Source organism: Tamandua tetradactyla, chromosome 3 (genome assembly GCF_023851605.1).
Source record: "Tamandua tetradactyla isolate mTamTet1 chromosome 3, mTamTet1.pri, whole genome shotgun sequence".
NCBI classification, from domain to species: Eukaryota; Metazoa; Chordata; class Mammalia; order Pilosa; family Myrmecophagidae; genus Tamandua; species Tamandua tetradactyla.
The window spans coordinates 189,352,718-189,376,518 of NC_135329.1; the positions used below are offsets into that span (position 1 = coordinate 189,352,718).

Consider the following 23,801-nt stretch of genomic DNA (forward strand, 5'->3'; position numbering starts at 1 on the left):
GCCAACTCAAGTCAAAAATAGAATTTAAGTCCTTGTTCTGAGCTTTGGAAAAAAGAGTATTATTTCATATATAAATCTTAGGCATTTTCACTGTTTGCCTTAGTGCTACCAGCCAGCCTGCACTACTGTCACCAGAGCCATTCAGACACTTAGCCTGGAGTCCTGAGTCAATCCATTCCTCTGACTGCCTCCTTTCCACATACAACTTTCAGAGTTGGATGCAACACTACACTGTAGGGTGTGGAATCAGGCACCTGTTACAGCTGGCAAACTGCCCAGATGTGGTACTCCAGTAGGATAGGAGAATTAGATTTCCAAGAGGCAAATATTAAAGGAATTCTACCTATCTTCCCTCCCAGGGATTATTCAGTCATAATTTTCCCTTTTGTCCACAGAAATTCTGTATGCCAAGTTGTACAACTGTCAAAAACCTGCCATTCCTTTTGTGTAGTACTCAGTGCAGTAATATCTCATTTTCCATTTTTTTCTGCCTTACTCCTCTCTTTCCTCTCTTTAGCTGCCCTGAATTTGCACCTGCCAAATAAAGCATTAGCACATTGTCCCTTGCTTAAGGCTCCATTTTCTAAGGAACTCAGTCTAGGAGGAGTGTTTTATTTTGTAGATTGGCTCCGGCACCCCCTCCCCACACAGATTCTACCCCAAGGAGAAAGGAAAGCAAAGAAATTTGAACATATTTTCTAGGGACCCAACCATGTGATTTTGTGGGCTAAAGGATACAAGAGAGCTTGTTCCGGAGGAGAGACCATTGTCATTGGGTCAGGCACCACAAAAACATCAACAAACATAAAGATGTAGTCATAAAAGTTTATTCTGTAAGTTATTACTCCATTCCTGTGGGTCTGATAATTGGAAGTGCTTCCATTCGGCGTTTTCCCCTCTTTAAAACAGTAGAATAAATCAGACCAGTTGAGGTGTTGCTGAAAATATGGTCTATATCTGTGAGAAAATAATCCCCCTGTGAAATATTTTATAACTTATCCTTGTGTAGATTGAGACAGTAACATGATGCATATTTATTAGTTTTTTAGGATACTTTTCTATGAAGTTAAAAAAAATCCAAAGTAATCTTATATCTTTATCACAATCTTCTTGGGCAGTGGTTTCCTTACTTTCCTTACAGCAGTATCTTTTGGATCTCCAGAAACCATAGAGTCAGTCCAATTCATTGAGGTAAAGGTAGGGAAAGTTCTGGCACAGCTTCCTTCTCTATCATAGAAGGCAACAGCCACCAGTGAGAAGATGGGTTAAGGCCTGAATATTTTTGTGTAATCTGTGAGATCTATGTTAAGATATTTCAGGACACCTCAAATCTCTGCACTCTGCAGCTTCTTGTAGACCTAAATATGGTCAAGAGTAAAGATAATACACCATATAGAAAAAATGAAATACTTTAAAATCAGATCTTCTAATCACTGAGAAGAGAAGTAAGTAAGTTTTCTCTACTTCCCATCACACCATTAGAAGATATTATTCAGCTTCCTTCCTTTCTCTTTAATACATCGGACAAATTGCTTGAAGCTTGCAATATATAGAATACCATGGAAGGGCTATAAAGACTAACCATGTTATATATCATTGCCCCCAACTATAATGATACCAAAATCTGATAGCTAAATCATTTGGTTTAAATATTTTGTTGTGGCCTTAATTAATGTTTAAAATGTTAAATTGTACTATTGCTAAAATTTTCTCTTATTGATAGCAGTTCTTAAATGAACCAAATTAGAAAGTTAGAATTTCTGAGAAGGCATTAATATAAAAACTTAATCACTGTTTAAATTTCCAATAAATTTCAAGCAATACCTTCAATCTGGCAATCCCTGTTAAAATGACAATGCTTCAAGTAAATTGGAAAAGCAGCTGAGTTTTCTATTCACTAAATGAAAGAAAATTTCAGGCAAACTGTTGGCTTTTGTACCTACTTGATTAATTGCTCTCTTTGGCAGTCATATTTCTGAGAACTCAGAAGAATCTTGGAGCCAGAGATCAGAGAGAAGACAACGATATTGCTCAGTCCCTTCCCCAACCCCAGATTTTTTGTTCCTGTTTTAGATAAGAAAAGAGAATTTCAAAAAGCCATTTCATTCTGATTAGTTTTAGCAGCTATTTAACTCTCTGAGTTGAAGTAGTATAGTGTAGTTGAAGGAATGTGAGCTTCGGACTCAGTAAAATTGGCTTTGAAATTTATTGTTTGACGTTTCTTGCTCTGTAATAATGGATAATTTACTTAACCTCTAGCTGTCTTCATCCTTTGAAAGAGTGACAATGATATTTATGGTAAGTCTTTTGTAAAAATTCAATGATATTACCCAACATAAGACATATGTAAGGCACCTGGTATATGGTGGATAAACATGAGACCATATGCTTATTGTCAGTGGCAGCAGATTATCTGAGGACTTGAAGCATCAAAGCCACTATCAAACTTTACTAAGAAATTCTATTTCCATAATATTTTCAAATAACAAGTTCGAATGCAGCTACCGCAAGAATGAACCAGGCCTTTAAAAAAGATTTAATTTTTTGAAGATATTTTACATTTTCTAACAAATAACATAGGGTAACAGTATTATGATTGTCCTCTTTATTAATCAAATTCTTTAAGGAACAAACTCTTCAGGCGAGAGTACCATAACCAAAACAAACACAGCCTTCAACTGATAGCAGATTCCCCTAATTGTAGGCAATGTTCTCTAACAGAGTCACCTGGTTCTCGAATTAGACTCGCCAAGAGGGTTCATTAAAACACTGATGGCTGGGCTCATCTCCAGGATTTCTGATTCCATTGTTCTGGGGTGGATCCAAGAATTTGCATTTCGACAAATTCCCAGGTGATATTGATTTGCCTGGTCTGGGACCACATTTTGCTATAAAGATACATATACTTTGATACAAAGAATTAGTCTCAGAGGCTTCCAAATACAGGCTTAATAGTCATATTTAAAGGGACAAATATTTATGTACATAAAAATTAAATATTATATATAATTTTGGGTAAGATACCAACTACTTCTTTCTCCATTCCTTCACTAAAAAGCAATTCAAATAAGACATCTTAGGACCCAATGTTCACAAAGTGGTATCACACCATGACTACAGGCTGGATAGTACTATAAGTTCTGTAGTTAACAAAATTTTACCCAACTCAACAAACTCTCCTTTTCTTAACTACCTGTACAATTCTCAGCCTCTCAAATTTCCTTCATGTCATAACACTTTCTAGTATGTTTTCTGCCCCATCCTCATTTTACTTTCTCATCCTTTGGAGGGAGAGGGAGGGAAGAGTGTGACCATCTCAGCCTGCAATCCTTACAACTCAAAAAAGTTGTTTCACTCTTCAGACCATTTCTCTCTGAATCTGCATCTGGTTTCACAAGTTTTAGACTTGTTTTAATTATCTATGCTTGACTTCAACATCCTGGTTCAATTCATTATTTCTGGCTCTAATCCTTGGCTTTTTCCCCCATCCCTTCTTGCCCCATGCTCTTGCCTGTGATGCCTCTGCTTTGTCCTGCATCTGGATCTGCTAAAACTTTTCACTTGCCCTTCATTTTAGGTTCTTGCTACTCTAATTTATCCAGTTCTTACCTATCTATCTGTGTCTTTCCACTCTTTATAGCATAACAATATCCTCAAACAAAAGGTCTACTCACCTGTTTGTTTGTTTGTATTTTGCCACGAATAAACCTCCCTTCATCAAACCTTTTTTATTAATGTAAATGTGTTTGCAGCCTGATAGCCAAGATCTTGTACGATCTTCTCCCCTACTTTTTTTTCTCTTTTTACTGTTGCTTGACTTTTGGGAACATAACATACTGAATCTTCATTCTACTTTAATTCTAATGTCATTTTCAGACTGTTGTTCCACTGCTTCCATTATGTAGTCTCTCCTACTGCCGCCTACTTTTTTTTTCCCTTTTCTCTCTATGTCTCTTTTTGTCTTGTATGTTTTTTGTCTTCAGGACATCATTCCACCTTCATCACTGTCTTTAATAGCTGTGGAAGCCCATTCTTCCTTTCATCATTGCCATATAAAATGGTTCTCAACTTTGGTTGCGCATTAGAATCACCTGAGAATCTTTAAAAACTGATTCCCTAATAGCCCTATTCCCATGTTTCTAATTTAATTAGAGAGGGAATAAAGACTGGTATTTCTTAAAGTCACTTTAGTTATTTAAATTGTACATACACTGTGGATAGCCTACTGCTCTACCACCATCCTAAATAGTTTCAACATCTCTGATGAAGATTGTTCTCACTTCCTAGACTCATAGTTCCTCCATTCTAATTCCAAGTATTGTCACTTTATTTTTGCCTACTCCATTACCTGGACATTGCTTAGAACTCATCATCACTTGAGATAACTCCACCATCTACCAATATAATCTCAAACTCTGACATTGAACTAATCACAACCTTTCTTACCTTCCCACTAAATATGTTCTAAATTATCATTAGGATCTTATTTTGTTCCTTGCCTTCTCCCAGTTCATACCTGATGACTTTACTTTCCTGTCTACAAAACCAGAAATGTGGCCAATCATTTCAATAGTGCTAATATCTACTAGGAAGGAATACTTAGTCTCCAGTCCTGACTCTTCCACAGAAGGAAGGTAACCTGCTTCCTGGGAGTACTATATTGGAAGACTACTTGAAGCCTCTTCTCCAGAGCCCCTCAGAGAAACATCCCCAAAGGAGGATGTGATTGAAAACATTTGATTGGTAAGGTTGGGGGAAGACTGTGACATGTATAGCTTAGTCTCTTTTTCCCTATTTCTTGTCCTGAATTAGGGATGAGCATTTCTTTCTTCTCTAACAGGCAATAAGGACAGTTAATACCAAAGACTATATAATAATTTTAATTCAGTGAGGGAACTATTTAGTAAACAAATACGAGTTTCTAAGCTACGTTCTCTAATTCAGTTATATAAGTAACAAATTTGTGTTTTGATCACTGTCTGATTGCACCGACCTTCTCACCACTGGTTCTCAGTTTCAGAGGAGAAAAACCCCAACCATAGACTCTACTAATTAATCTTTTTGTACTCTTACCTTGTTGAGTAGCTAATCAGGGAATCCATAAAATGAGATTTCTGTCCTCAGTTCCTCTTTTATGCTGCACACTATTAGAGGAATGCACAAAGCCATGGTGACTGAATCCACCATAATTCATTACCTCTAAATTCAGCTGGACCCATTTGTTGTATAATTAATCTTTTAATCCCTTGTATGCGCTTACTATTTACCTCCTTCTCTGTAATTATTCCTATCTTCTCTATACTCCTAAAGCTCTCATCTACACCTGCCCCCACAGAATTTTCAGTGAATAAGTTCAGTGCATACTTTTTTGAGAAAATCATGCAATATTTACATTATTTCCTTCTTCTTCATTTTAAAATTCTCATAACATTCTCAATCTTTCCCCTCCCTGAGACATCATTCCATGAAGTCCTCACTTTTGTTTACATCTTCAGTTTTTCTCTCTTCACAAAATAATTTTTCTGCCTGAAAACATGGCCACAATAAACAAGGCTATAAGCTGAAAACAAACCCTCGATCCTATTACTCCTTGAAATGATTTTCTTCTTTTCTTCTCTTCAGGACATGGTTTTAAAGAGAAACATGTAGACTTTATAACCCCATATTTAAATTTCTCTCTTGCCCATCAGAACATCAGAACATTATTCAGGGTCACCTCAGCTAAAGGAAATGTCTCTTTTCCCATCACCAATAAAACTGTATGCAGCATATCAACAGAACTTTCTTTTTACAGTCCTTATATTGTCTCTCTCCTTTATTTCTGTTATTTAATGCACCTTCATCCAAGGCTTCAGCCCCTTATATAGGTCATAATATAAAGCTGTTGTCACTCCCCTCATTCTATATTCACACTTAAAGTTATTTGCCTGGGCCTAAACTCAAGAAGATTCTAATCCAATTTCTCATCTTAGTCTTTATTCCCTGTATCAGTAAATTATAATTTGATATCCTAATAACTCAGGCTCAAAATCTTTGCATCATTCCACACATACATTTATTAATTTCTCCTTCAGTCATTGTGTACCTGCTCCTTGCCAAGCAGTGCATTATGTCCTAGGGGTTACAAAGTAGAATAAAACAATACTTCTCTTCAGTGATCTGATACTACATTAGAGAAGAAAATCAACAAATGAATAAAGTGTGTGATAAATATTATTCTGGAGGTATGAATTAAAGGTCATGGGTACAGAGTAGAGAGTGGCCAAATCTTGGGGGGAGGGTAGTGGAGGAAAGAAATACTTCATACAAGGCAGGTACTTCAGTTGAGTATTTAATAAGAATTGCTTATTTCAAAAGTGGAGAAGAAAATTTCAAGCAACTACTAGGAAATAAGTAATTTGGCTTGAATGGGGCATAGAATACAAAGAGGGTAGGCCAAAGTAGAATAAATCTGGAGTTATTTTGAAGGCCTCTGCTGGTTTGAAACAGTAATGTATCCCAGAAAAGCCATGTTCTCTTAATTCTAATCCAATCTTATGGGGGCAGCCATGTTCTTTTAATCCTGACCCAAAATTGTAGGGTGAGAGCTCTTGATTAGGTTGTTTCCATGGATATGTGACACACCCAATTGTAGGTGTGACCTTCTGGTTAGATGAAAATGTGACTCTGCCCATTCAAGGTGAGTCTTAAATAGTTTACTGGAGTCTATAAGAGAGCTTACGGAGAGAGAAAGGGTTCAGACTCGACACAGACACAGACCTTTGGAGATCGAGACAGAAAAACCCAGGAGCTAAGCTAGGACTCACAGAAACAGTCAGAACCTGAAGAGAAGAAATCTGCAGCCCTGGGAGATGCTAAGCTAAGAGATGAAACCCAGTGTTTTGTCCTGGAGCAGCTAAGTGAGGACCCACAGATGCTTAGAGATGAAGCCACTGAAATCAGAATCTGGAAGCAATGGAACTGGGAACAAGGACCAATAGACACTAGTCATGTGACTTCCGATGTGACAGACATTAGCCTTTCTTCAGAGTCAAAGTATCTTTCTCTGGATGCCTTAGTTGGGACATTTTTAAGGCCATAGAACCATAAACTTGTAACTTAATAAACCCCCTTTATAAAAGCCTATCCATTTATGGTATATTGCATTCTGGCAGTTTTAGCAAACTAAAAGAGTCTCCATGTACCATATACTGGTCACTGAACCAGTGATCAAATTTGTCTTCAGGAAAATTGCCCTAGCCAAAACATGGAATAGAGAAAACAGTCACTATTGGTTCTACTTCTCCAATTTTTCCAGCATTTGATTATTGTTAAAGATGAAAAATATGCCCTTTACATGGCCTTTCACGTTTTTCCTCTATTGCTCACTGCAATAGAGGATTTCAGTACCTTTCCCTTAAGTATCTAGTCTAGTTGTCTCTGCCTCTAGATTCTGCTTTACAATGAAATGGTACTTGATACCTTTGAGAGAACCATTCCAGTCATATCATCATAAAATTTCTAGGGCACTCCACTTCTACCACATTGAATGTAATATCTTCATCATGACATTTAAGGCTTTCTATAGTGACCTCTTTCACTAGTTATCCACTAATATGAAGTAGACATGTCCACGTCACATGTCCAGCAAGTATGTTTGCCTATTTATACAAAACAGAAGTTTTCCTTCATCCATACCACTGCTTTTGTGTTTTTATTGCACACATCTTCCTGTCTTTGCCTTTTGAAACCCTGTTTTCCTTTAAACATTTATCTTAAAAGACACTTCCTCCAAGTCTACAAAATTTTAAATTATTCCAAGTAGATATTTTTGATTTTATGACAAATTCTTTCCTATTTTATGTTGTGACTTTAAAATATATCTGACACAATGAAAGTTGATTCTGGAGATTCAGGTGGGATGATGGCATAGTAGGAAGCTCCAGGAATTAGTCCCTCCACCAAAACAACTATTGGACTGGCAAGAAATTTCAGAAACTCTGGAGCTCTTGAAACACTATGGAGCACCCAAGAATGATCCTGAGAAAGAGACTGCTAAACTGTGGTAAATACTATTGAACCCCCCAGCCTCCTAGCAGGGAGCAGTGGTGGAGACTGCAGCTCTTACTCCTGGTGTAGCTTCCTGGTACCAGGTTGAGATGTGGAGACCTAGTCCTCCAAAATTTGGACTATCATCTTATTACTGATCACTACTTTTGATCAGCTGCTTCAGATCACTAGGGGCTGGTCTAAGAGCAGACATTGTGCAACTCCCCTCAGGCAAAAGCAGCAGCGGAGTTAAGCACAGAGGCCTTTCTCAAAAACTACAGAAAACAGATAAGGGCTTCAGTAATAAGGTAAGTGTCAGTTAGAAAGTCCAGATTCAAAAGTCCAGAGGCTCTGGAACCCTTGCTGACCCTCTACCACCCTTTCCCAGGTGGTGTGGAGCTAGTCTATGCTGCCATTGGGGATCCCTGGACTTGTTCTGGCAGGAGAGTAACACCATAGGGGATGCTGCAGTACTTGAATATCAATGCCAATCAAGCAGGAGATAATCTGAAAGACTGACCTTGGAAATTCATCTCAAGGTTCCCATTCCCAAAATTTTCCCTTCAGGCAGAAGCACTTTGGAATACTGAAAGCATTTTAAGAAACAATTAAATCAAAGGCTGGGACAAGTGCTTATCTGTTTTAAATTACACAGTAGAACACTCTGGTGAGACAGTATGCTTCATAGAGAGTAGAGGAGACTTTTGTTTCCTACAGAGGAATTCCTGAGACCAAGGACAAGCACAAGTCCTGGACAAGACAAAAGCCTAGAAAAGGCAGAGAGACACCCTGAACTTTCCATGTGCCTTGAGCTGATCTTCTTGATGGGAAAATTGAACTCTGAATGATAGCATTGACTGATACAGAGACAATTTTCAAAGTCAGTGAAAGGTGCTTTTTTGTGTTAGACTATTTGGTCTTATTAGCTCTTGATGCTCAACAAAACCTCTGTCATAACACAAAGTGGATACAAACTTAAGGAAAAGATAACTAAGGTACTAAATCCAAAAGTTAACACCTTAAAAATTAAAAATATACAGTATGCAACAAAAGATTAAAAAAACAAACAAAACAAAAGAAAACAAAAAAAAAAACAGGAAATGATGGTCCAAACAAAGAAAGAGGATAAAAATTCAGAAAACAAAAATGAAGACCAGTCTGTGGATGTACAAGACAAAGTATTTAGAAAATGATCCTCCATACATTCAAGGACATAAAAGAAATACCCTATAGGGATGCAAGGGTAGTTCAGGGTAGAATTCTCATCTGCCATGTGGGATACCTGGATTTGATTCCCAGTCCATGCACTTCCCTCAAAAAAAAAAAGCAAAACAGACAACAAAATTCAACAAATGGTCTGCAATAACTCACATGGAAAAAGCAATGAAACATGACCCCACCATACAGCATACAAAAAATAATAAATAAATACCCTACAGAAATACTGAGGTTGAAAACCTCAATAACTAAATTGAAAAATTCTCTAGAGCATATCAAAAGCTAGCTAGAGCTGGCAGAAGATTCAGCTCAAAGATAAGACATCTGAAATGAAGCAGGCTGAGGACCAGAAAAAAAAAAAAATGAAAAAAGAGAACAGAGCTTGAGAGACTGACATACCATCAAGCAAACTGATATATGCATATGGGAGTACCAGAAGGAGTAAAAAGAGAGAAAAAGGCAAAGGGAATAATAAACTAATACTAATAATGGCAGAAGACTTCCCAGACTTGCCAAAAGACATGAATGTGTGCCTCCAAAAGCCTCAAACAGGATAACCTCAAAAAGAACTACATCCAGACACAAAATAGTCAAACTATTGAATGCAAAGTACAAGGCAAAAGTCCTGAAAGCTGTAAGAGAAAAGCAACAGGTTATGTTCAAGAGAGTCCCAACGAGATTAACTTCTAATTTCTCATCAGAAACCATTAGTAAAGAGGCAGTGGAAAGAAATAAGTGCTGAAAGTAAGCAATTATCAACCAAGAATTTTGTATGTGTTGAGACTGTCTTTCAAAAATGAGTAATAGATTAAGACACTCCCAGATAAACAAAAGCTGAGGAAGTTTATTACCATTCGACCTGCCGTACAGGTAATGCTAAAGAGAGTTCTTCAGATTGAAAGGAAAGAAAACTGAGGAGTGGACTGACATAACAAAAAGAAATAAAGACCAAGAGGTGTTGTAGTTTGCTAGCTGCTGAAATGCAACACACCAGAGACAGATTGGCTTTCAATAAAAGGGGATTTATTTAGTTAACATATAGTTCTTCAGAAGAAAGGCAGCTAACTTTCAACTGAGGTTCTTTCTTACACAGGAAGGCACAGGGTAATCTCTGCTGGCCTTCCCTTCAGGCCTCTGGGTTCCAACAACTTTCCCCAGGGTGATTCCTTTCTACATCTCCAAAGGCCTGGGCTGAGCTGCGAGTGCTGAGATGTGATATGCTGAGCTGCTTGGGCTGTGCTATGTTGAGCTCTCTCATTTAAGCACCAGCCAATTAAATCAAACATCATTCATTGCAGCAGGCATGCCTTCTTGCCAACTGCAGCTGTAATCAGCAACAGATGAGGTTCACATGCCATTGGCTTATGTCCACAGCAATAGAACTAGGTACCTTCACCTGGCATGTCCACCCCTTGTCAACTTGGCAATATACCTTAAACAATATTAAAGTGCAAAAATTTCTCTTCTAACTATGGACCTATGAATCTCAAAACAAACTATCTGATGCCAATATGCAAAAGAGGACATTCACAGGATACAGGTTTTCATTTCCATGGGGAGAAATTGAAAGGAACACAGGAGTCACAAGACCCAAACAGTTCTGAAAACCTACAGGGCAAACACCATTGGATTTCAAAGTCTGAAAGTAATTTATCCTTAAGCTTCAGTAAGTGGCAGAACCACCCTTTCCAGGGTCTATGCAGTGGCCTGTCTCTTTCCAAATCAACCTCTGGGGACATTGAGGAGACCACTTTTTTCTTGGCTCCACCCTCTCCAGGCATCAGGGCCACACCTGGGCTCTCGGCCATTTCTGGGGCACACACTCAACCCCTCCATGTGGTGGCAGACAGGGTCCCCCAGTCCCCAAGGAGTGTGCTATACCTTTTCCAAGGCTGAAGCAGCACAACCCTTCCACTGCAAAAAGGTGGGAGACTCTTCCTCTCCATGTATATGGGTGGGTCCACTCTCCTGGCCAAGGTTTCTTGGCTTCAGACCCAAGCTTCCATGGTTCTCACTCTGCAACCTCCAATTTGTCCCTTTTGTGTCCCCCTTTGTCCAGATTGGCAGTGGTTCCATTTACACCAACAGTCTGTTCAAGCACTGCAGGATTTCTCCATTATTTTCTTCACAGTTCCTCCAAAGTCTTCCCTTTATCCATCCAAAAAACTGGTTCAATATGTCTGGTGTTAGCAAATTGCAGCAGCACCCAGCTTCTCTGGTACCAAATCTGTTCGAGTTTGCTAACTGCTGGAATGCAACACACCAGAGATGGATTCACTTTTAACAAAAGGGGATTTACTTAGTTAACATATAATTCTTCAGAGAAAAGGCAGTTAACTTTCAAATGAGGTTCTTCCTTACATGGGAAGGTGCAGGGCAATCTCTGCTGGCCTTCTCTCCAGGCTTCTGGGTTCCTACAATTTTCCCCAGAGTGATTCCTTTCTGCATCTCCAAAGCCTGGTCTGAGCTGTGAGTGCTGAGATGAGGTATGCTGAGTTCCTTGGGCTGTGCTATGTTGAGGTCTCTCATGTAAGCACCAGCCAAATAAATCAAACATTCTTTGCAGCAGGCACACCTCCTAGCTGACTTCAGATGTAATCAGCAACAGATGAGGTTCACATGCCATTGGCTCATGTCCAGAGCAATAGAACTAGAAACCTTCACCTGGTTTGACACCTGAACCTAACTACCACACGTCCCCAGTGGAGTCATGGCCAAACAGCCTCACTCCATTCACCTGGTACTGATCTCCCTGTTTCTTTTATCCAGGGCCTTCCAATAAAATGTAGAAGACCTTCTGTAATCACTCACCCCCCAGAACTGTGGCTTTGGTCACTTTTTCTGTCCCCTCTCTTTTTGTTCCCTAGAGCAGGGGTGTACCAAGACTACCTTACTCCACCTTCTTCCCAGAAGTCTTGCATTAAGCCTCATCATCTTTTCGACAAAGTTCTCTGAGGTACAGAAGTATTCAGTCTTGAGGAGTTACCATTTATCTATTTTTTCTTTGTTTGTGCTTTGAGTGTAAGGTCTAAGAAGCTACTTCCTGTCACTAGGTCTTGAAGATATGTCCCTATATTTTCTTCTAGGAGTTTTATTGTACTGGCTGTTATATTTAGGTCCTTAATAATGCATTTTTAGTTAATTGTGTAGGGTATGAAGTAGGCATCCTCTTTCATTCCTTTGACTATGAATATCCAGTACTCCCAGCCCAACTTATTGAAGAGACTGTTCTGTCTTAAATCAGTGGATTTGGGAGCCTTTTCATAAACAGTAGATCTGAGGGTCCATTTCAGGACTCTCAATTCAATTCCATCGGGAAATATGCCTATCTTTGTGCCAAAACCATGCTGTTTTGACCACTGTGACTTTATTATAAGCTTTAAAGTTGGAAGTGTAAGTACTCCCACTTGGTTCATCTTTTCTTAGGACTGATTTTTGCACATTCATCTTGTAATCTGGCACTTGCTGAATTTGTTTATTAGCTCAAGTAGCTTTGTCATAAAGTCATTGGGATTTTCCAAATGTAGAATCATGTCATCTGTCAACAATGAGAATTTTATTTCTTCCTTTCCAATTTGAATGCCTTTTTTTTTTTCTTTCCTAATTGCTCTAGCTAGAATTTCTAGCACAATGCTGAAAAACAGTGGTGACAGTGGGCATCCTTATCTCAATATATATCTCAGGGGAAAAGTTTTCAGTCTCTCACCATTGAGTGTGATGCTGGCTGTGGGTTTTTCATATATGCCCTTTATCATGTTGAGGATGTTTCCTTGATTCTTATCTATTTAAGTGTTTTTATCAAGAAAGGATGTTGAATTTTGTCAAATAGCTTTTCTGTGTCAATCATGATGATCATGTGATCTTTACATTTCAGTTTGTTAATGTGCTGTATTGTTCTTTTATTTTCTTGTGCTGAACCATATTTGCATTCCTGGAATAAACTCCCTGTGGTTTTGGTGTATAATTCTTTTAATGTGTTGCTGGATTTCATTTGCGTGTATTTTGTTGAGAATTTTTGCATCTATATTCATTAGAGAAATTGGCCTATAGTTTTCCTTTTTTGTACTGTCTTCAGTTGGTTTTGATAGTAGGGTGATGTTTAATTCATATCATGAGATAGATAATGTTTTCATTTCAATTTTTTGGAACAATTTGAGCAGGAATGGTGTAAGTTCTTCTTGGAATGTTTGGTAAAATTCCCCTGTGAAACCATCATGCCCTGGGCTTTTCTTTGTCGGAGGTTTTTGATGACTGAATATCTTTACTTGTGATTGATTTGTTGAGGTCTTCTATTTTTTCTCAAGTCAGTATTGGTTGTTCCTGTGTTTCTAGGAAATTGTTCATTTCATCTAAGTTGTCTAGTTTGTTGGCATGTACTTTTTATGGTATTCTCTTATGATTTTTTATTTCTTTTGGGTCCATGGTAATGAACCCCCACCCCCATGTCTGATTTATTTTCACCGTCTCTATTTTTTACTTTGTCAATCTAGTTAAGGGTTTGTCAATCTTGCTGATCTTCTCATAAAAAAAAAATCTTTTGGTTTTATTGATTCTCTCTATTCTTTGTTTGTTCTCCAATTCATTTATTTCCACTTTTGTCTTTGTTATTTTTTTTTTCTTCTGCTTGCTTTAGGGTTTGTTTTCTGCTCTTTCTCTAGTGTCTTCAGTTGTTCAGTTAGGTCTTTGGTTTTAACTCTTTCTTCTTTTTTAAGGTAGGTGTTTTTATTTCTCTCTCAATACTGAAATAAGTGAATCTTTCTTTTCTGGAGTAATAAAAATGTTCTAAAATTGCTTGTGGGAATGTATGCACAAGTATGTGATGATATTGTGAACCCATGATTGCATACTTTAGATGGTTTATCTGGGGTGTGAATATATCTCAGTAACATTGAAAAAAATATATTATAATTACAAAAAAAGTGACAATATCAATTGTAACAAATTTTTCTCACCAATGCAAGTGTTGGTGGTGGGGAAGTGTGTGAGAATCCTATATTTCATATGTGAGTGTTCTTTTAAACCCACAAATTTTCTAATAAAACAATTTAAAACAAAAAATTTAAATGCCAGTATCATTGTATTGTCATTTATAATATGTAGCTCCACTTTATACTTCTCACAGTTTCAAAAATACAAATGCATACAAAGTAATGCTAAATCTATTGTCTGGGAAATTCTGTGTATAAAGGTGTAATTTGTAACAATTTCAACAAAAATATAGAGGTCAGAGTAGTATAGGAAAAGGGTATGTGTATGCTATTGAAGTTAATTTGATATCAAATCAAATGAGATTGTTACAGAATTAATATATTAAATCATAATCCTTTGGTAACCACAGAGAAAATATGTAAAAATATATACACAGAAATAAATGGGAAGGGACTTAAGGGGCTTAATACAAAAAAAAATCAGATAAATATGAAAAATAGGCATTCTAATAGAAGAATTGGGGAACAAAAAGAGGTTTAAAATTTATAAAAACCATGCACTAAAATACAGAAAAAATCCTGAATTAACAGTAGTTAACTTAAATATGAATGTATTAAACTCTCCAGTCAAAAGGCAGAGATTGGCAGAATAGATAAAAATCACAGTCCCATTATATGCTACTTATAGGAGACATACCATAAATTCTATGATAAGTAGGCTGAGGATTGAAGGATGGAAAAAATATATACCGTGCAAATAGTAACCCAAGGAGAGTTATGGTAGCTATAGCAATATCAGACTAAATAGACTTTAAGTCAAAAACTGTTACAAGGGACAAAAAAGGCCACCAAATACTGATAAAAGGGCCCATTCAGCAAGAAGACATAATAATGGCAGAGCTCCAAAATATAAGAAACAAATATTGACAAATTTGAAGTAAAGAATAGATTATACATTAATAGTAAGAGACTCAGTATACGACTTTCAATAATGGCTAGAACATCTAGACAGAAGATCAATATGGAACTAGAAAACTTGCACAATACTATGAACCAACCATATCTAATAGACATATATGGAACACCTCACCCAACAGCAGCACCATAATTATTCTTCTCTAGGGAATATGGGTCATTCTCAAAGACAGACCATACGTCTTGAGATTTGTGTCTCAATAAATCTCAGTAAATTCAATAATGTTGAATAATACAATTTATTATATCAGACCACACTGGAATGAAGCTAGAAATCAATAAGAGTGAGAGAACTGGAAAATTCATAAATACGTGGAAATTAAAAAACACATTCTTAAACAACTAATGGGTCTAAGAAGAAATCATGAAAAACAAAGATATATCTTGAGGGAAGTGAAAATGAAAACACAATATACTAAAAATAACAAAATGCAGAAAAGGCAGTGCTGAAAGGGAATGTTATAGCTCTAAATGTAAACATTTATAAATGAAGAAAGATCTAAAATCAGAGCCCTAAACCCACAAATTGAGGATCTCGATAAAAAAGAAATTAAACCCAAAGCAAGCAAAAAGAAGAAATAGCAATGATTAGAGTGGAGATAATTGAAATGGAGAATTTAAAAAATGAGAGAAAAGCAATAAAACCATAAATTGTTTTTTTAAAAAAATAAAAAATTAGACAAAAATTTATCTAGACCAGCAAAGAAAAAAGAGGATGCAAAAAAGCTAAAATGAAAAATGACAATGGAGGCATTATTATTGACCACACAGAAATGAAAGGGTTTATAACAGGATGCTATGAACAAATGTATGCCACAAATTTGATAATCTAGGCAAAATAGACAAACTCTGAGAAACACACAAACTACCTATACTGACCCTAGAAGAAATAGAAGATATCAACAGACCAGTAACAATTAGATTAAATCAGAATTCAAAAACATTCCAACAAATAAAGCCCAGGACCATTTGGCTTCCCTGGGGAATTTTATCAAACATTCCAAGAAGAATTAATTCCAATCCTGCTTAACTCTTCCAATAATTTGAGAGGAGGGAACACTATTCTAGTTCATTCTACAAAGCCAAAAACACTCTAATACCAAAGTTAGGTAAAGAAACTACATAAAATGAATATTTCAGACCAATAGCCCTTATGAATATAGTTGCAAAAATCTTCAACGTAACACTGGTAAAAAGAAATCAGCAACACATTAAAAGGATTATACACTGGGCAGACAATGGTGGCTCAGTGGCAGAGTTACCGCCTGCCATACCAGAAACCCGAGTTTGATTCCTGTAGTCTGCCCATGCCAAAAAAAACAAAAAAAAAAGAATTATACACCATGATCAAGTGGAATTTATCCTAGTCATGCAAGGTTCATTTGTCATAAGAAAATCAATTCGTGTAATACAGCACATAAATAAAATGAAGGGACAAAATCACATGACCATCTCAATTAATGCAGAAAAGCATTTGAAAAATTCAGCACCCTTCTTGATAGAAACACTTAGAAAACTAGAAATAGAAGGAAACTTCCTCGACATGAAGAAGGACATATATGGAAAACCTAAAGTGAACCTCATTATGGTGAAAAACTGAAAACTTTTCAGGAACAAGACAAGGATACCCAACTGTTATTCAACATTGTACTAGAAGTTATAGTCAGAGCAGTTAGGTAAGGAAATAAAGGGTATCTTAATAGGAAAGGAAGAAGTAACCACTTTCCCTATTTTCAAATGACATGAGCCTATGCATAGACAATCTCAAAATATCTATAACAAAGCTACTGGAGATAATAAATGGGTTCAGCAAAGCGGCAGTGTACAAAATCAAAACGCAAAAATCGGTAACATTTCTATATACAAGTAATGAACCACCTGAAGAGGAAATCAAAATGAACAATAGCTACTAAATTACAAATACAATAGCTACTAAAAGAATAAAATATTGAGGAATAAATTTCACCAAGGAAGTAAAGGACCCATACATGGAAAACTACAAAACATTTTGAAAGAAATTTAAGGAGACCTAAATAAATGGAAGGACATTCCATGTTTATGGATTGGAAGGTTAAGTATTGTTACAATGTCAATTGTACCCAAAGCAAATTACAGATTCAACACAATCCCATTGAAAATTGCAACAGTCTCCTTTGCAGAATAGAAAAGCCAATTTATATGGAAAGATAAGTGTCCCTGGATACTCAAAACCATCTTGAAAAAAGAAGAACAAAGTTGGTAGAGTCACACTTCCTGACTTTCAAATGCATTACAAAGCTTTAGTAATCAAACAGCATGATACTGGCACAAGGACAAATATATAGATCAATGGAATAAAATTGAAAGTTCAGAAATAACTCCTTACTTCTATAACCAATTAATTTTGACAAGGGTGCCAAGGGTGCCAAGTCCAGTCAATTGGGAAATTATAATAGTCTCTTCAACAAAATGGTGCAGGGAAAACTGGATATCATATGTAAAAGAATGAAGGTGGACCCTTACCTGACACCTAATAAAAATCTAACCAAAAATGAATCAAAGATCTAAATATAAGAACTAAGATTTAAAACTCCTAGAAGAAAATATATGATAGTATCTTCAGGACTTTGTGTTATGCAATGGTTTCTTAGACTTTATATAGAAAGCATAATTCACAAAAGAAAAACTAGATAAATGTGACTTCATCAAAATCACAAACTTTTGAGCATCAAAGGACTTTATCATGAAAACAAAAACAACCTACAGAACGGAAGAAAATAGTTGGAAACCACACAAATCTGATAATGGTTTGATTTCCAGAGTATATAAAGAAGTCCTAAACTCAACAGCAAATAGTCAAACAACCAATTTAAAAAATGGGCAAAAGAGTTGAATATTAATTTCTCCAAAAAAGATTGATAAATGGCCAAAATATACAATAAGATACACAGCATTATTAATGATAGGAATCCTTGATCTTTGTTCATGGGAATGTAAAATGGTGCAGCCACTGGGAAATTCTGAGGAACTTTTTGGCAGTTCCTCAGAAAGTTATCTATAGAATTAATATATGACCTGGCAATCCCACTTCTAGGTATATACCCCAAAGAATTGAAAGAAGGGTCCCAAACACATAAAGTGCACCAATGTTCATCCTGGCAGTATTCAAAGTTGCCAGAAGATGGAAGCAAACCAAATGTTTTTCAATAGATGAATGGATATAGAAAATATGACATATACATATAATGGAATATTATGCAGCTGTGAAAAGGAATGAAGTTCTGTTACATCCAACAACACTGATAGACATTGAGGACATTGTGTTAAGTGAAATAATTAGGCATGAAAGGACAAATACTGTATAATCGCAACGATAAGAAGTAGTTAGGATAAGCAAATTCATAGAGTCAGAAACTAGAAAGCAGGTTACCAGGGGCTAGGTTGGAGTTAGAGTATGGAGAGTTCAAGCTTAATTGGTGCAGAATTTAATTTGGGGAATTGGAAAAAAGGTGGTAATGAACAGTGTTGATTAGCACAAAATTGGGGGTGTTAAAACCACTGAAATTAAATTTCTAAATATGGTAAAAAGGGGAAATTATAGGTTGTATATATTTCTAAAAAAAAGAATTTAAACAGTCACACAGAACTGTACTACACAAACGGACACTAATGTAAACTATGGAGTTTAATTAATAGGACAAGTATAATAATATTCTCTCATCGATTGTAACAAAGTCACCACACTAATGTAAAATGCTAATAATATGGACTCATATATGAGAACTCTATTTTCTGTGTGATTTTTCTGTAAACCTACAACTTCTGTAATAAGAAAAGTAAAAATTAAAAATAAATTATCTGGGACAGCTATCATCCCTCCATTCCCAAAATTGTAAATTATTGATAGTGACACTACATGTTACTCATTTTTATTTTTTGAACTATTCCACATATTATTTACACAAGGCATATTTCAATTAGGTAAGTTACTTTAACGAAAATTTCCAAATCACTGTATTTTCTTTGATTAGATTTCATAGTTTAAAACATCTATGTGTTTGGTCATGCATTTGTTGTGTTCCAAATAAGAATTAAGGGCTCTAAAAATTATTTTCAGGTGTTTATATTTTTTATGTCCCCTCCTAACCCTTTTGCCCCAAAAGATAGAATACAAGCAAACTAGATAAGTCTTCTTTCAAACTCAGTGATAAGACAATGTTTTAAGGGGTTGTATTCTAAGAAGAAAGAAAATTAAATTCTGTGAAAGGATAGGCATTTTTAACTTTTCAGTATCAAATAAACAATATAATTTAGTTTATCCTTTTTCACTGTTCAGCCTATTCAATGTCAAGTAGTTACTACCCAATTCAAAGACACATACTTTACCTAAAAGTGCAATGTCCAGACACTCTGGTAATTTTCCTTTCTCAGATTTTCTCATGTGATTTTTTTAACTCCTTTATGCACTTCTCTCCCAAAATGGCAGAGCCTTGGGAGATTTACTATTATATATCCTGGATATATATAAATAATGTATTTTACAAAGGCTTTCACTCTTGTGACAAAAGGATATGATGATAGTTTAAAAGATAGTCAAATACAGACATTTTTCCTCTATCCTAACTTTACCTAATGAAATAATATAATCATGTACAAAAAAGTATATTGACACATATGTAAAAGCAAAATAAAAATAAACTTATTATACGAAACAGTGATGGACACTATTCCATTCTTCCTTTTCTTCCTTTCTCTCCTTCCTACTCTGCTTGACAGTAAGCTATTAATATTTATTGCAAATTGATTATGAAACAATTTATCCACGTGTTTAGTCATTTAGTAAAATATTCATTAAGCATCGACATCCTCGTCAAAATGGTTTTAAGGCTATACAGATGAGAAGATACACTTTCTTAAAGGATATCACCATGATAATATAAGTGTAAATCAGCAAAGTAAAGAGTGGGAACAGGAAGAACTCTGGAACAATGCACACTGGGAATTACAGGCCAGTTTATCAAAAGTACCAGAGAGGGGCAAAGAGGCCACAGGAGAGGGGAACCTGATTCCCACTCAAGAGCAGGAATTAAACAGAGAAAAAGAAGAAAGCTCAAGTTGTAAGTTTAAAAATGGGGATCAGGTATTTCAGCGCAAGTAAGATTTCATGTCAACAACAAGCCTCATCCACATAATCAGACTTTAGGCAAAAGCAAAGTCTGAACTAATCGTGCCTTTTTTTTCTGATGCTGAATTAAAAATACACATGGAGCCAATGAACAGGAAAAGTATCTGGAAGAACTTCAAGAACAATATCCCTTGGAAAATGATTTTCTGCACATATTAGAAAAAATATATAGATGTAAAGAAGCAAAAGGTACCATCAATAAAATCCAAGAGATCATATTTACTTAAAAAGAACTAAGATATAAACAGAAATGTACGAAAAGAAAACGGCAATATGAAAATAGGAAGGAATATGATTCACAAATAGACTGAAAAGATGCTAACTGCAAAAGCAGAATGGAAACTGTAAAATTGGAATCAGTATGTGGAAGACAATTTTGAAAAACCTTTACAGAGGGATGGAGGAAGAGGGTGGCAGCATTGGCAGTATGTAAAGGAACAGAACAAAAGCTGAAAAAACGAGATGGAAGATGACAGACTCAGAGATTTGAAAACAAAAGCTATTACACACATAAATGTCATTTCAGAAGAAAATACCAGTATATATGCGAAAGAATCAGTTTCCAACCTGAATAAACATCTGTATATACAGATAGACATAGATGAAAAAACTATTACCAACCCTTTTCTACAGATTGGGCACTCCAGGGCTAGCACTCACAGCACTTAAGTTAATTCTTTATATTAGATACATTCTAGAAAACTATTTCATTGGAAAGAATAAAGAAAAGTCTACATGTCTACAGGAAAAGAAAATACATTAGCTTTACTACAGAACCAATAATTCACTTCTGAAACATGAAAGACCAGGGCACAATAAGGACAAATTGAAGAAAACAATGTGACTTGATAATTTTATAACGCAATAAATTTTCTTTTAATTGTGCAGAAACAGCTTGCAGTTCTATATATCCAGTAGATGCTCGGAAATGCACACACACACAATACACAGGCAAACACGAATTAAGGGAGAGAAAATAGTTCTACATAGGACTGAGAGCTTAAAATTTATAATACTAACTGTTTAAAGTATTTTACACATACAAAATTGACAAAATAACCACAACAAGTAGAGCAGTGCACAGAACAGTACTAGACAATTTTAAATTAACAAAATTTAATAAGAATATATAACCTGAATAGTACAATATTCTGGGAAGAAAAGGAAATAAGTAGACGAGATCTAGCTTCCAAAATAGGTCCTGGGACGATATGGCTTTATGAAGGAACTCTTTCACCCCTTCAGTTGACAGAAAATGCCGATGATATTTAAACTATTCTAGGACATGAAAATATAGAAGGATATCCTGTTCATTTATTAAAGTTAACATAGCATTAATATTAAAACATACAAAAAAATAGAAGGTAAAAGCTACAGACCAGTTTTACTTTAAAATGTAGATGTAAAAAAAAATACTTGCAAACTGAAATCCAGCACTCATTTAACATAATGTCAGATTAAAACATATTACAGAATAACAATAATAGCTCATAGAAAATATATTAGTACGTCCCATATCCCTTACATTCCCACCTTTTCAAACGCTTCAACTCTGCATTCAAGACTCCCTCTGAATTAGTGGACTCACATCTCCATCTATTCTAAAGGTCACACCCACCATTGGGCATGTCACATCTCCATGGAGATAATCTAATCAAAAGATTCCAACCTACAGTATTGAATTAGGATTAAAAGAATGGCTTCCCCTATAAGATTGGATCAGAATTAAAAGGTAACTTTTCTGGGGTACATAATAGCTTCACACCAGCACAGTGCTTATCAAAATACATCTTCCTAAACTCACCAGGGCATTCTGATTAAGAATCTCTTTAAGTAGAGCCCCTTATGAAGGATCTTTTTATGCAAAAAATATGCATTTTTAACAAGCTTCCTGCCTGGTTTTATGCACCTTCAAAAAACATCTGCTCCTAGGGCATGCTTTATTTCCTTACTTATAATAGAGAACAGAGCCAAGAGCCATGGAGTAGTATTATCAGGCCTTGAGAACTAATCAAGGTACTGCCAATATTTGTCATCTGGGCCAGTGACTCCTTTGTGACTCTCATTTTCCCCTTTTATGAATAGCCATGTGTAATGTGGTTATCCTGTGCCTATTCCATTGCTGAATGTTGTGTCTGTGAGTAGATGACTTGTCTCTTTTTAGTTTCACCGGGATTCAGACTGAGAGGATCTGAACTTGAAGAGCTATCGTTTAAAAACCACACCCCAGGTGTCTCATCGGCACCTGGACTTAATTTAGATAACAATTTTCTGTATTTTCGGATGTTGCTATAATTGAGGAGGACTCGGGGAGAGTATATTTTACATACAGAAAGCACATGAATCATTAGGACTCAGAGAGAGGACTCTTGAAACGTTTGAGATTCCTGCATGTGCCCAATAGTGGTTTCAAAATCATCAGGTTTGGAGTATGAGAAGGATTATGAGGCAAAAGGAACTCAAAAGTTCTTATTTACCTTTTATTACACTGGAGATCTATTTCAGCATTTTATGAACCAGTCAGAAGTTTACCCTTTCATGGGTTCTTCGATGTCCCCACATTGCTGGGATCTCACATGTACAATTCATCCTTTGACAACTTCTGGTGGTTGTTTATTTACCCTAGTTCATAGGCATCTAAGGTTGAAAACTCATATACTCTGCAGAAATCTTTCGCTAGTTCAATTATTGACTCCCCTTTTTTATCTTCCACATGGATGAGTTTCATATTCAGTTCACATATCTTCCATATATGGTGATTTGCATCCAGTTAGGAATATGGATTCTATTATCTTCAGACTCAGACCATACCTCCAATTCAAACATTCTGTTACTCTAGCAGTATGTTCAGAACTCAGTGGATTTTAAATAAATATTTAAGTGAAGAAAAGCCACTCAAAACTGAAAATATTTTATATTTAAGACTTTTCCTTTCTTCATATTTACTTATGTATATATATTTTTATCATATTTTTACCAGTGATCTTTAAAAGTCAAATACAGTTCTATAGAAAAAAGATTTATATTGCTTCTATACCATGAGAAGCAAATAGTAACATTAAAAAAATTCCCTCAGAAACCTTGAAAAAAGGATATGTTTTCCACCAAAATCATGTTTATTAAAGATAATAACAGTAAACCCTTAAGCAAGCAATAAAATAAATAATAATGCAGAATATTTTTCTAAATTTAGAAACTTGAATTTCTGGCTATAATAATGAGAAGATATAATAAAATAGACAAAATGCACAAAGAGAAATGTTGAGAATTTGCTTATCAGACAGAAGCCTTAAGAATGCCTCTGAACTTTAATAGTTTTTACTAGAATTTTCTCTCTGACCCTGGTACTATATTTTCTTTGCATTGTTTCCAATAAGTATGTTTCTTGTAAAGGCCTACTCTTTATATTTTCCCCATGAATTTATGAAACCAGGAGTTTTACACAGAACGGTCTCTTTTGTTAATGCAAGAGTTTGGATATTTTGACA

General features: G+C 35.8%; 1 protein-coding gene and 1 long non-coding RNA gene across 6 annotated transcripts in view; one reads left to right on the forward strand and one right to left on the reverse strand.

Moving 5' to 3' along the window:
- The window catches only part of SPAG16 (sperm associated antigen 16), a 1,149,776-nt gene that overhangs the window by 769,432 nt on the left and 356,543 nt on the right, over positions 1-23,801 (forward strand). The gene's annotated exons all lie outside the window — the stretch shown is intronic.
- On the reverse strand, positions 840-21,902 carry LOC143676529 (uncharacterized). The gene is made up of 3 exons (XR_013172148.1): positions 21,847-21,902; positions 1,944-2,064; positions 840-957 (listed from the first exon to the last, which is right to left on the reverse strand). It is a non-coding gene; the product is annotated as an uncharacterized LOC143676529 (long non-coding RNA).